Below are 16,190 nucleotides of genomic sequence, written 5' to 3'. Positions count from 1 at the left end.
AAGAATCGTTTTCATACGGCCCATAATTTATGAATTACAAAACATCTTAGAAATTACATCTTGAAATTTTAATCTAAAATAACTCGAAACCAGCAATCACTAATCATCATCTGTCTATTAGTTTGGAGAGTACTTCTAATTTTTTATCGAATGCTATTAAAATTTTCGAATTAGGGTCAAAACTAAGCCAGGAAATCAAGTCGTTTAAAAAATAAAACAAATGTATATATTTCCGAAGCTTGAGGGTATGGAATTAATTTTGTTTGCTAGTCGATAAGTTTTCGTCAAATTCTATCCAACAAACCTATAATTATCATCCTAGCTCCATTAGGAGCCAAGGAAATTAATGTCTTAGAAAACGTCTTAAGATATTTGTCTCAAGAATATTTTCTTGACAGACCGGAAGTAACATCTTGACTGACCGGAAGTCGACTTTCTTAAATCTTAAGATATTTGTCTTAAGACATTTTATAAGACGTTGAGTATCTCGACTCATATTGGAGCTAGAACCATGTAACTTTGGTCTATGTACATACTAGTGCTTTTCCAACATGTTCACCCACCTTAGAACCTTCACAGATAAAAAACGTAAAGTATCCTCTGTGCACAAGTATAAATTTAAACTGTAACCCACCAACATTCCCATTATCATACTGATTTTTTACCTTCCCAAAGCTTTTTTAGCACTCCATTCACACACCTCCACTGTAGACCTCATGGTAAGTGAATTGGGCAATAAAATTCAGTCAGTTATTTCATTTGAACATAGCTGTTTTTTTGCTTATTTTTCTCCGTTTTTAGAGATATTCGATATTTCAAGTGACAAAAAAACAGAGCCATCTATGTGCAAATGGAACTCGATGAATGCTTGAGGAGGACTAGTAATTTTTTTCAGTACGTCAATATTTTTAACTCTTTTTGCCAGTGAATGGGTTAGGTGACTTGATACGACGAAGGTCTTCTAGCAAAACGAACTTACCTTATGCCGGCGTAATTCGCTAAAATATCTTTAAATTTGCATATTTCTCATACCGTCGTATCTTGTTCTATTAGACCTCTTCAAGAAAATTGCCAGTTAGTGAAAATTAATTGAGCTACAATAGCAAAAGAGGTGCTAATAGGGGCAAGCATACAATGATATGAGAATATACGAATTGTCGGTTTCTTAGATTCAGACAGATGGATCGAATTGAAACTGGGATGTTTGCATTTTTTTATATGATAGCTAAAAAACAGAGATTTTGATTGGCTAATAATTTATATACTTGGTGTTTTCTGATTGGTTTAAGTAAGCAAGATTTCTATTGGCTACATAAATCTATATAAGTCAGAGCACAGTGCGGATTTCTCACCTTTTGCTGGATCGTCAGAGGAACCCACATCGCGGGGGATAGAACCTGAACGGGCTTAGCCAAAGTATGGGACACTAGAAGCATATAATTTGGTGGAAAACCCAAGTAAGGTCATAGAGTTTTCATAGGGAATAGTATTATCAGGTTGAATTTTAAGTTGGTGATATCCCATTAAATTTTATATAAAACTTTTAAATTTTATATAAATAATATATCTGAAATTTTTATCGTTTGTTTGCTCATATTTTAAAGCATATAAAAAAATGGAAACGCCTACCTGTTTTACTCGTAAGAATGATAAGATCGAATGTGTCACTTCTGGGAAACTAATTACAAAATATAATTTATCGATACATAAGACAAGGTGTAACGCAGCAAATCGTTTGTTACCTTCTAAAGCCTGTGCTCAATGTGGGAGAGAAATTAGCATTCCTAATCTAAGTAGACATTTGCAAATTTGAAAACCATCGACCGGAGAAGGAACATTGAAAAGAAAAAAATGATTATTCTGAAGCTGAAGCTTCTGCTCCAAAAGAAATTAAATTAGATAATAAATATAAATCAGTTAGGTCTGCATTTAATGGTCGACTTCAAGATTTATCATTTACGTCGGAAGCAGGCCGTGACATCCCTTGTTTCTTGCGTGAAGCGAAAACTTTTGTACTGAATACTTTGAAAAGTAATGTTGAAAATAATTCCACAAAAGTATACGTTGATTTATGTTCCGAATATGAGAAAGTCGATGGTACAACAAAAGTTTTTATCATCGTACCAAAAACCAGGTTCATTATTTGGTAGATGTTAAAAATTTGGGCGAGTTTTACACTAATCTGTCAAATGAGTTGATTATGAAACATGACACTTTCAAGGCTAATGGGTCGGGATGGTCATTATGTGGTAGTCCTCATACATTAACCGTTTACATGAACAAATTCATGCCTTTTTTCTGCATCTTGTTACGTCCGTCTACCAACGATCATTTAAAGCAAGAAAACAGTGTTAAATATTCAAAATAATGATTCAATATTCTTTCTTTCGTGCATCTTGGCAGCTCTGTATCCTCTTCAATGGAAATATCATCTAGAGAAAGTTTTCATTACAAGCAGTACGAGACAGAGTTTGAAAATTTAATGTCTATCATTGAATACCCCGTGGCATTATCAGACATATCAAAGTTTGAGTCGCGCGCACGAGATTCTGTTGGAAAAGCATTGCTATTAATGTATATTCTTATACAACAGAAAAACATCTTGTGAATCCCATCAGGATAAATTATATCAACGATAATAATGCTCATATATTTAATCTTCTTTTAATTTCAAACAACAATATTCACCAATACTGCCATATTCGTTGACTATCACGACAGTAGTGTATATTGGTTGTTTCTACGCCACACTTAGTAGGTATGCATTTGTAGCCTCTTTTTTTTATTAATTGAATATCAGTTTTTGACATATTTTGACAATTTTTTGTCGATGTTTTAGCGTTTAGCGATGTTTTAGTAAAATTTCCCTTTTTTCCCACTCATACTTGGTAGGTATATCACGATCTTACGTGATATAACTTAACCTATTCATTTTTTTTTCGTGCTAAATTACACGAGAGCCTCTACGTGCTTTGACCTACTTTAGAGAGTAGTAGTGGTAATGGACCGGTTCTGAAACCGAAAGTGGGGCTCGGTGGGGCTCGACTTAATGGTTTGCTCTTGTAAGGCATAAGCCCCATTTTCTTGCAATGTTGCCAACACCTTACTCGAAATAAAATCACCAAGGTTTTTTCCTTGGTCTAACCTAACCTAAAGCAAGGAGTTGGCGAGCTTTTCTTTATGGATTTAACCTCAGTGGTACCATATTTTGACGATTTCTTTTGTTGATTTTATAGCGTTTGACGATGCAATTTTTACCGCATCTAATTTTTTTCCACTCATACTTGGTACGAATGCCACGATCTTACGTGATATAACTTAACCTATTCTTTATTTTTCTTACGATTTTTTTTAAAACTATTCCGTCACCCTCTCGTTCTTCACGTCATGGATGAAGGACTTCTCTGCGACCAGGATGACGCTGCACACTGTATCCTCGGGCAACGGACTGTTGAACTCGCAAACGATCTTGATGTTGGTTCGATCGTTGACCACCACCTGCTTCCGCTTCGGCGTGTTGATGACGAACATCGGCCTGTGGATTTTGAATTCGCTGGGCGTGTAGTACATGTCGATGTATCCCTCTGTTACCCTCTTGTAAGCGGTGTAAGCTTCGTAAAGTTTTAGATAATCATCTTTGGTCAGGTCGACCTCTGTTTGTCAAAAATTCGAGATATTTGCAATTTAACGCAGGACTTGGAAAAAATTTTCGATTGATGAAAAAAATTGGTTCCATGACGACCTATGTTTATTTTGGTATGGGAGGATAGAGGACGTCGAGACTCGACCGACGCACTAAACCCGATATTTCTACGACTATTCGTTCAAAAGTTAAGAGTGATCAAAATTTTGGGAGGTGGGTTAACTTCTTACCCCTTGACCTCGGGACCACCAAAACTTGGTATGCGTATTCTAAACCTCCAAAATCGACTGGCGGGGTATCTAACGATACCGGATGGGGGTGTTTTTCGATATATTTTTTCGATAACTCTTACCATTTTCGAGATATTTGCAATTAAAATTTCTTTAACGCAGGACTTGGAAAAAATTTTCGGAAAATTTTTCGTTCCATGACGACCTATATTTATTTTGGTATGGGAGGACAGAGGACACCGAGACTCGACCAACGCACTAAACCCGACCTTTCTACGACTATTCGTTCAAAAGTTACGAGTGATCAAAGGTTTTGGACGGTGGGTTAACTTCTTACCCCTTGACCTCAGGACCACCAAAACTTGGTACACGTGTTCTACACCTCCAAAATCTACAGGCGGGTATCTAACGATACCGGATGGGGGTGTTTTTCGATATATTTTTTCGATAACTCTTACCATTTTCGAGATATTTGCAATTTAAGATTTTTTTAACGCTATGTAAAATAACATAAATGAAAATTGTATCGCTATATACTAGATTTTTTGATTTCTGTAATTTTGGAGAAAGCAATGGCATCCACCACCAGTTTGAATCGTAAAAATGATAAAACTGAATGTGTTACTTGTGGGAAGCTAATCTCAAGGAACAATTTATCGGTACACAGGGCAAGATGTAACGAAACAGGTTCGAGAATTAATCGTTGGTTACCTTCTACGCCTTGTGCTCGATGCGGAAAGATGATCAGCATTGCACATTTAAGTAAACACCTGAAAATTTGCAAACCATCGACCGAACAAAGAACATTGTAAAGAAAAATTGATGATCCAGGAACCGAAGCTTCCACTTCCAAACAAGTTAAATTATCCGATGAACGCAAACCAATTAGATCTGCATTTAACCGTCATATTCAGGATTTCTCTTTTACTTCGGAACCAGGTTGCGACATTTTTAGTTTCTTGCGTGAAACGAAAACATCCGTGATGAATATTCTAAAAAATAAATTGGAAAATAATTCCATAAAAGTATACGTTGATCTATTTTCCGAATACGAAAAAGTCGATGGTACAACAAGAGTCTTTTATCATCGAACAAAAAACCAGACTCTTCATTTGGCGGACCTCGATAATTTGGACAAATTTAATTCTGATCTTTCAAATGAACTGGTTAAGAAACACGACAATTTCGAGGCTACAAGGTCAGGGTGGTTGTTATGTGGTAGTTCTCACACGTTAACTGTTTACATAAACCAATTCTCGCCTCTTCGCGCTTCAAGCTACGTTCCTCTTCCAGTGGATATTAAAAATATAAAAGCCATGCTGAACATTCAAAATATAGATGATAAATGTTTTCTTTGGTGTGTGTTGGCGGAACTTCACCCGATTCATTGGTCAAATCATCCAGAACGGGTTTATCATTACAAGCAGCATGAACCTGAACTGGAAAATGCAATGGCTGGCATCGAATACCTGGTGACCATTTCTGATATATCAAAATTCGAAACACGAGCACGAGATGCAGAAGGAAAACGCTTAATCATCAACGTGTATTCCTATACGTTGAATAAACATGTCGTGCATCCCGTCAGGATAAGCGATGTCGACGATGATGATGCTCGTGTGATTAATCTTCTAATTTCAAACGACAGTGTTCACCATTACTGTCTCATTCGTTCACTATCACGCTTAGTCAGAAGTCAATCAACCAAGCATGCAAACCACATCGAAGTTTGCCCGAGATGCCTAACCACATTCAACGATCGAAAACAAGTCGATTATCAAAATTACACCGGACGTCAGATTGCTATCGATAAACTTGTTCAACATAAACAATATTGCGGCAACAATAGACAGGTTCGAATATTGATGCCCGAAAAGAACGAAGTGGAAGAATTCAAAATGCACAAGGCATTGTTTGAACATCCGGCCATCATCGTTGCTGATTTCGAGGCGTTCCTCAAACCACTCTCATACTGCGATCCGGATCCTGAAGTTTCTTCCACCACACCTTACCAGCTTCACGAACCAAACAGTTTCGGTTACGTTGTCGTGCGACAGGATAAAATAGATGAACCGTACGTATACCGAGGACCCGATGCAATCGAACGCTTCTTCGAAAAGATGATCGAGGAGGTTGGGAAAATTGGATGCATGCTGCAAACATCGAAACCGATGCTTCCGTTATCTGCTATCGAACTTCAAAATTACTATGACACTGTCAAGTGTCCTGTGTGCGATAACCACTTCACAGACGACAATCGTAAAGTGTTTCACCATTCGCATACGGACGGTCGCTTCATAAGCGGAATCTGTAATGCATGCAACCTCAAAATCCGAAAACCAAAATTCGTCCCCATATTCTTTCACAATGGTTCTAATTACGACTTTCATCCCTTAATTAGGAAACTCGGATACGACGCTCAAAAAATAGATATTCTTGCTCAAAACGAAGAACGATACATATCTATAAGTAAGAAAGTTATGATTCCTGAGACTAAAAATACCATCGAGATGAGGTTTCTGGATTCATACAGATTTCTCTCTGCCAGCCTGGACGCTCTTGCCAGCAAACTTTTAGACGAACAATTCAAAATTACAAAAGCTAGTTTTCCCAACGTAGACCTAGAACTCGTTAGACGTAAAGGGATTTATCCTTACAAATATGTTAGTGATAATTCTAAATTTAATGACGAAGCTCTCCCACTTCCAAGAAAATTGTACAGCAGATTCAGAGAGAAAGGAATTACGGACGAAGAATACCAACACGCGCAACTCATGTGGGAGAAATTAGAATGTAGGACACTCGGAGACTACCACGAGGCCCACTTAAAGTTAGACGTAACGATACTCGCGGATGTTTTTCAAGCGTTCAGGAAAACGGCAACGAATATTTATAAATTAAATCCAGCGTATTTCTACAGCCTACCGGGATTAGCGTGGTCGGCAATGTTATTCCAGACAAAGGTCAAGCTGGAACTGATATCGGACGTGGACACGTTACTTTTCATCGAGAGGGGGATTCGGGGCGGGATGGTACAATGTGTGCAGAGATATGCAAAAGCCAACAACGTGCACATGAAAGAAGATTATGATTCAAATCGAGCATCGAATTACATCTTCTACGCCGACGTTAATAATCTCTACGGACATGCCATGGTACAGAAACTTCGTTACTGCGGATTCGAATGGGCATCAATAGATATAGAAAATTTCGATGATAGTGAGTATGGCTTCTTCGCAGAGTGGATATCGAATTCCCCGACCATTTACACGATCTGTTCAGCGATTTACCACCGGCATCCGAGTTCAAATCTTCGCCTCATTCTAATCAATGCAAGCTTTTATTGACTCTAGAGGGGAAAAAGAGATACGTTGTACATTACTCGAACCTCCGATTCTTGATCGGGAAGGGTGCTAAGGTAGCGAATATTAGAAGAGTCCTCAGGTTTAAACATTCCGAGTTGCTCAAACCGTACATTGAAACAAACACGCAACATAGGACAGTTGCCACTTCCGATTTAGACAAAGATTTTTTAAATTGATGAATAACGCGGTGTATGGCAAGACGATGGAAAACGTGCGGAATCACGTAGACGTGAAATTGGTTTCAGATAAAAATAAATGCATGAAGTGGGTGGCCGATCCTAGATTCAAGTCGAGAAAAATTTACAATGAGAATTTGGCACTTTTCAATCTAGATATAAAATTGATGAAATTCAGAAAACCAATTTACGTTGGCGCAACGGTTCTCGACTAGTCGAAACTTTACATGTTCGAATTTCATTATGACGTGATGAAACCCTTCTTCAATGATAAGATATCACTTTTGTACACGGACACCGACAGCTTCATTTACAGCATACAAACACCTAACCTCTATGAAGATATAAACAATCCTTCCATGCTTGAGTATTTCGATACTTCTGCATATTCTCAACCCAACAGATTTTGGATCCCTTCCCTCAACAAAAAGGTCCTAGGTAAACTGAAAGATGAATGTAACGGTGATATTACTGTCGAGTTTATACATCTTTTATCGTCATGCGGATCTAATGCTACTTTCCTAACTTTGTTTGTTGTAATCACGTGTCCTACACTTTGGATTCTTTGTTCTATACTTAGTATCGTCGATTGTGAGTAAAGGCAATCGATGTAATCGTGGAAGGTGAGTTTGTTCTCCACCGTATTCTTGCACACACCTTTTGCTTTCTTCGTGACGCTACTTTCTGTTCTCATGGCACACATTTTCGAACGCAAACCCGCGAACTCGACAATAATATCACCGTTACATTCATCTTTCAGTTTACCTAGGACCTTTTTGTTGAGGGAAGGAATCCCAAATCTGTTCACTCTTAACTTTTGAACGAACAGTCGTAGAAAGTTCGGGTTTAGTTCGTCGGTCGAGTCTCGATGTCCTCTGTCCTCCCATACCAAAATATACATAGGTCGTCATGGAACCAATTTTTTATCAATCGAAAATTTTTTCCAAGTCCTGCGTTAAATTGCAAATATCTCGAATTTTTCTGACAAACAGAGGTCGACCTGACCAAAGATGATTATCTAAAACTTTACGAAGCTTACACCGCTTACAAGAGGGTAACAGAGGGAAACATCGACATGTACTACACGCCCAGCGAATTCAAAATCCACAGGCCGATGTTCGTCATTAACACGCCGAAGCGGAAGCAGGTGGTGGTCAACGATCGAACCAACATCAAGATCGTTTGCGAGTTCAACAGTCCGTTGCCCGAGGATACCGTGTGCAGCGTCATCCTGGTCGCAGAGAAGTCCTTCATCCATGACGTGAAGAACGAGAGGGTGACGGAACAGTTTTAAAAAAAAATTCGTAAGAAAAATAAAGAATAGGTTAAGTTAAGTTAAGATCGTGGCATTCGTACCAAGTATGAGTGGAAAAAAAATTAGATGCGGTAAAAATTGCATCGCCAAACGCTATAAAATCAACAAAAAAAATCGTCAAAATATGGTACCACTGAGGTTAAATCCATAAAGAAAAGCTCGCCAACTCCTTGCTTTAGGTTAGGTTAGACCAAGGAAAAAACCTTGGTGATTTTATTTCGAGTAAGGTGTTGGCAACATTGCAAGAAAATAGGGCTTATGCCTTACAAGAGCAAACCATTAATTCGAGCCCCACCGAGCCCCACTTTCGGTTTCAGAACCGGTCCATTACCACTACTATGGGGCTTATGCCTTTAAAGAGCAAACCATTAAGTCGAGCCCCACTGAGCCCCACTTTCGGTTTCAGAACCGGTCCATTACCACTACTACTCTCTAAAGTAGGTCAAAGTATGTAGAGGCTCTCGTGTAGTTTAGCACGAAAAAAAATGAATAGGTTAAGTTATATCACGTAAGATCGTGATATACCTACCAAGTATGAGTGGGAAAAAGGGAAATTTTACTAAAACATCGCTAAACGCTAAAACATCGACAAAAAATTGTCAAAATATGTCAAAAACTCATATTCAATTGATAAAAAAAGAGGCTACAAATGCATACCTACTAAGTGTGAGTGTGAAAAAAGGGAAAATTTACTAAAACATCGCCAAACGCTAAAACATCGACAAAAAATTGTCAAAATATGTAAAAAACTGATATTCAATTGATAAAAAAAGAGGCTACAAATGCATACCTAGTAAGTGTGGCGTAGAAACAACCAATATACACTACTCACGACTAATCAGAAGTCAAGCAACGAAATACGCAAATCACATCGAGGTTTGTCCAAGGTGTTTCACAACGTTTAATGATCGAAAAAATTCAATAACCAAATGTATACCGCACGGCAAATTGCTATTGAAAAACGTGTCGAACATAAAATATATTGCGGTGACAACAAACCAGCTCGAATGTTGTTGCCCAAAAAGAACGAAGGCGAAGAATTCAAAATGTACAAGTCTTTGTTTGAACATCCAGCCATTATGATCGCATATTTTGAATAATTTCTGAAGCCACTGTCCTACTGCAAACCCAATCCAAAAATTTCCTCTACAACGCCATACCAGCTTCATGAACCAAGTTGTATTGATTACATTGTCGTACGACAAGAAGAAATAAATGAACCATATGTATACCGTGGACCGAATGTTATCGAACACTTTTTTGAAAAGATGGAAGAGGAGGTTGAGAAAATTGGCAGCCTCTTCCAAATATCCAAACCAATGAATTTGTTGACATCAGAGGAAAAAAAATATTTGATGATACTGTCGAGTGTCCAGTGTGCAATCAATACTTCACAAACGAGAATCGTGAAGTGTTTCACCATTCGCACACAGACGGTCGTTTCATCAGCGGATACTGTAATGCTTGCAATCTCAAAATTCAAAGGCCCAAATTTGTCCCCATATTTTTTCATAATGGATCGAATTAGGATTTTCATCTCTTAGTTCGGAAACTTGGAAACTTTGTAAGAAAGTTAAGATTTCGGGGACAAATGAAACCATAGAGATGAGGTTTCTTGACTCGTTCAGATTTCTCTCTGCAAGTTTGGACGCTCTAGAAAGTAAACTTTGTGACGAACAATTCAAAATTACGAAAGCTAGTTTTCCCAACATAGATATAATGATGATTAGAAGTAAAGGGATTTATCTGTATGAATATGTAAACAATGAATCTAAATTTAATGACTACACTCTCCCTCCTCAATAAGAATTCTTCAGTCAACTGAGAAAAACAGGAATTACGGACATAGAATACAAACATGCACAACTGATGTGGGATAAACTAGAATGTAAAGCATTCGGAGATTATCACAACACATTCTTGAAATTAGACGTAACAATACTTGCGGATGTTTTTCAAGCATTCAGGAAAACGTCAACGTTTATTTACAAGTTGGACCCTTGCGCATTTCTTCAACCTCCCGGGATAAGTGTAGTTTCCTATGTTGTTGCAAACTAAAATTAAGTTAGAATTATTAACATATGTAGACATGTCACTTTTCATCGAGAGAGGGATTCGGGGTGGGATGGTACAATGTGCACAGAGACAATCAGAAGCCAACAACATGCACATTGAAGAAAAATGTGATGCGAATGAACCATCGTATTACATTTTTACATCGACGGTAATAATCTCTATGGAAATGTTATGCTACAGAAACTTCGTTATGGAGGTTTCGAATGGATGGAACCAACTTCCAAAAATATTATTGATTTTGACGATTGTGAATTTTTTTTGCAGAAGTGGATATTGAATTTCCAGACAATTTGCATGATATTTTTTCCGATTTACCACGGGCACCCGAACTTAAATGCCCACCTAATTCTAATCAACGCAAGCTTTCATTAACTTTGGAGAAATAAGAAAGATAAGTTTTCCTTTACAAAAGCCTACAGTTTTTGATGTTAAGGTATTGGGTATTAGAAGAGTGCTCAGGTGAAACATTCCGAGTGCCTCAAACCAAACATTGAAACAAACACACAACATAGAATAGTTGCCACTTCCGATTTAGACAAAGATTTTTTTCCAATTGATGAACAATGCTGTATATGGCAAGACAATGCAGAACGTGAGAAATCGCGTGGACGTGAGATTGGTTTCAGATGAAAATAAATGCAGTAAGTTGGTGGCTGATCCTAGATTTGAATCACGAAAAAATTACAACGAGAATCTGTCACTTTTCAATCTAGATATAAAAGTAATAAAATTCCGATAACGAATTTATGTTGGAGCAACAGTTTTAGATTTATCGAAACTTCACATGTTTCTATTTCACTACAATGTTATGCAATCTTTCTACAACGATAGCATTTCATTACTTTACATGGACACCGACAGTTTTATTTATAGCTTTAGAACATCCAATCCAATATGAAGATGTAAGAAATCCGTCCTTGCTTGATTATTATGATACTTCTTCCTACCCTCAACCGAACAGAATTGGAATTCCATCTAGAAACAAAAAAGTTCTATGTAAATTAAAAGACGAGTATTACGGTGACATCATTCTCAAATTTGCCGGTTTGCGTTCCAAAATGTATACATTAAGAACCGAGAGCAGCATCACGAAGAATGCTAAAGGTGTTGTTAAAAATACTGTACAAAACAAACTTTCATTTCAAAAATATTGATTGTCTGAAGACATTGAAGCCGGAACTACGATTGGAAAAATGAATCCAAAGTTTAGACCATGAGATTACATTAGCATTAGATCCGCATGATGATAAAAGATGTATTTTGTCTTGTAGGATCCACACGTTGCTTTGGAGGCACTATCGTTTAGACAGTAGTAAGAAATGCATACAATGCACTTAAAGAAAAAAACATCGCCTGTACGTGGAGCTCTTGGACGACTACGATACAACATCCCTCTTTTTATAGAAATGAAAATCACCTACCCTATAATAAATAAGCATAGAAACAATGCCTAATGACATCTTTGGTCACACCAAGCACGATGCTCACGGCGACGACCTACTCATGCTTGACGTCAGGGTGAAGAAGCTGCGAAGCGACCTGCAAGCTCTGCAGTTCACGCTCAACTCTAGCCTCCAGACCGAAATAGCCAGCTTGCAGTTTCGGTGCCTGGACCCCACACTCAAAATTGACGCCGAGCTTAAATCGCTGCTACAAAAATATACCCACCTCGCGTCAATAGACAACCTCGAGAACCTGGCACTGAGTATAGGCAAGGTCCAAAACGAACTTGTGATGCTGCAGCAAGCGCAAACTTCTGAGGTGGAACAGCTGAAGCGACACTTGCAAGACCAAACTAGTACCATCCAGACTGAACTGCAAAACATTATCCACAGTATAAAAACTCAAGATGACTACGATCGCGAGAATGCAAGTATTGCCAAATTGCACAAACAGTTTCAATCTTTCGAAATTCCTACGTTGGAAAGCATCAAGGCTGAGCTTCAAACATACGCTTTGCATGCAGCCATCAACGAAGTTAAAACTAAACTCCAAACGTTAGAGGATTTTATTGATAATCTACCTTAGTCCAGCGAGCTGAATGCCATTGCCCGTACCGTGGCCAACATCAAACTCCAACTTGAAACCTAGGAAGATTTCGGGAAACTCTACATGTTGACTCCTGCAAAAACCTATCACCAATTTTTCCTTGTTAGCACACTTAAATTCGTCAAGATTTCTTCTGGTCTTTGCCTCACGCAACCCACTACCCAACCATAACCTTGACGAACATCGGTGACGAGCCTAAAATGAGAGGAGTGTAGTTGGTCGATTTCACCCGCCTCGAAACTCGCGAGACTGCCTATTCCGAGGATGCAACTCAAATTATTGACATAGAAATAGACCACAAACTGTAAATAGAAAACCTGGTATTGTCTGCAGCCATAAATCCCATCCAAGTAAAATTATTATTTTCGCGAAATGTCTAGGCAGGCTATTGTGAACGAGCTGCACAAAACTGCACGACGAAATTATAAACGATTGGCATTAGTAACGAAAAGCATAGACGATTTGTCGCAAGCTGACCTTGTGGAAATGAGCAGTGGCAACTTTAAAAAAATACATAAATCAACAAGGGATACAAGTATCTTCTCACCGTTATAGACACATTTTCAAAATTTGCGTGGGCTTTACCCCTCAAGGCAAAAACAGGAACCTGTGTAGTGGAACCATTCAAAACTATTTTCGATAAAAGTGGCAGGCGACCTCGATTTCTTCAAACAGACAACGTAAAAGAATTCTACAACTCTGTCTTTTCTGCAATTTATTCAAAAACAAAATATTCAAAATTACTCCACCTTTAGTCACATCAAAGCCAGAATAGTGGGACGCTTCAACCGAACTCTCAAAACACGCATGTGGAAACGATTCACGCTTTAGGGGAATTACAAGTGGCTCGACATGTTTCCGGATCTTGTTAACAGCTATAATCACAGTTTGCATCGCACGATAAACATGAAACCAGCTGACGTCAACAAATCTTACGAGCAGCGTTTAATTTCTACGGTCTATTGTCCAATGTACAAATTTACAAAAAAGAAACCGAAATACAAAAATTGGAGATCAGGTGAGAATCAGTAAATTTAAGCGTGAGTTTGAAAAAGGCTTCACTAAAAATTGGAGTACGGAACTTTTTACCGTAGTTCGAGACTTACCCGGAAACCGTCACACGTATATAATAAAAGATAATCGCGACGAAATTCTGAAAGGAAGATTTTAAGAAGAGGAGTAGTTGTAAAGTTATTGTTTCAAAATAACACTTTGTAGGTATGCATTTGTAGCCTCTTTTTTTTATCAATTGAATATCAGTTTTTGACATATTTTGAAAATTTTTTGTCGATGTTTTAGCGTTTAGCGATGTTTTAGTAAAATTTCCCTTTTTTCCCACTCACACTTGGTAGGTATGCATTTGTAGCCTCTTATTTTATCAATTGAATATCAGTTTTTGACATATTTTGACAATTTTTTGTCGATGTTTTAGCGTTTAGCGATGTTTTAGTAAAATTTCCCTTTTTTTCCCCACCTCACACTTGTAGTAGGTATATCACGATCTTACGTGATATAACTTAACCTATTTATTTTTTTCGTGCTAAACTACACGAGAGCCTCTACGTGCTTTGACCTACTTAGAGTAGGTGGAGTGCTTCGTTCTGGATACGTCCTTTGATCTACTTTTTATTCTACGACGTTTTACGTTCTAAACTAACCTACAATGAGAGAAAAATGGACAGAAGAAGCTCTGGCATCACTTTTTAAGCTATTTTTTACCTCCTCCAAATTTTGCTCTTATGCTAACCTTTGCTCTTATGCTAATTTCAGTAAACGTTCTTATACATTCTTAAACGTTTCAACGTTTATATAAGAACGATAAAAACGTACTGTGATACTCATCTTCACGATTAGTCAAACGTAGCATTCATTCGCTGTTCATATTTTCTGTCCTTAAATTCTAATAATTATGTATTTTATCTAACAACAGATTAAATTAAATACCTAATATTATCGAGAAGCAATTCCGAAAACATTATACTAAAATGTTAACATTACAACAAGTGTCCTTGCATAGCCATTTTCAGTCTTCCAACTGCTTCCCAACAGCTTTCCGCTTGCTTTTTTCAATAAAATCTAAGTTATGTGCTGTTCAATTTACGATGCTAGCATGTCTCACTACTACACAAAAATTCCTACAGAAGTTTATTTTTCCTAGAGGTCTGAGACTCACCAAATCCCATATAATACTAACTATCCTCATCGTTGCGATGTAAAAAGAAACATGAGTGTCTGTGTTGTTAGTAGAAGAACCAGAAAATCGCATGTCACAGCTTTTGATGTTATCTGTAAAAAGTAAAAAAAAAAAGCAAGAATCATTTCGAAAATAAACTTGTAGAAGCCGAGGCTTGCATCATAAAGTCTCCAGGATGGCAGTTTCTAATTAGCTCCGTATTAACCAAATAATTATGTTGCCTTCTTAAACCCGAAGGTTTAACAACAAAAGCCTTCCATCTCTCATTTTTATATTTAATTCTGTGCAAATCACATGCCTGGAAGCTTGCGTGTATCACCCTCACTGTTTATTCAGATTTTGACCTTAACTATTGATCATGCATTTTTAATTCATATTTCCCATGTCAACACAAAATATATATTTTCTGTTGGATTAATTTTAACTATGATGATGAAAATGTAAGAAAGAGTAGAGAGAGAGAGAAAAAAATAAAGAATATAATAACAAATAGGTTCTAACATTTTTTAAGATATATCCTACCATATTCTACATATTCAACGAATTTATTTGATTACAATGCAACAACGTTTTATTATTACATCATATGTTTCAATATTTTTCATAGTCATCCAATCATTTGACAAAACATTTTTTTTAGTTACGAAGATAGGAAGAGCAAATAAAAGTGGTTGAATAATTCCGAGAAGTATTTCTTAATAGGGGACAATGTTTTTTTTATTTTCTTTCTTTCGTGTAACCACTATGTTATCGATGGGGAACAAGGCAAGACCAACATTACCACTATATTATTGTGTTGAAGACGATTTTTCCCGTTATCAATTGTGTCCACACACAAAAATTAGTACCTGTCTACATCCATACCTAGATAAAAAAAAAAGATCGAACCATGTCTCACCCCCTTGTAACTTATTTAATTATTTACTCTTGTGCTTGTATTTGCTCTCTTCGGGTTTAAATAGCCTAGAGAGTTAGTTAGTTGGTTGTTTCCCACTGTACTATTTTCAATTCTTTGAATAATCACATGTTAGTTATAAAAACGCATCATTGACATCCTGTCTGATCATATATGTGTTTGGGTTGAGGCTCCGTATCTACCTGCAACATTTCTTTTCTTCTTTTTCTTGTTATCTGCTTTCTAT

Source organism: Lepisma saccharinum, chromosome 24 (genome assembly GCF_977018435.1).
Source record: "Lepisma saccharinum chromosome 24, izLepSacc3.1, whole genome shotgun sequence".
NCBI classification, from domain to species: domain Eukaryota; kingdom Metazoa; phylum Arthropoda; class Insecta; order Zygentoma; family Lepismatidae; genus Lepisma; species Lepisma saccharinum.
This window is presented reverse-complemented; position numbering follows the sequence as displayed.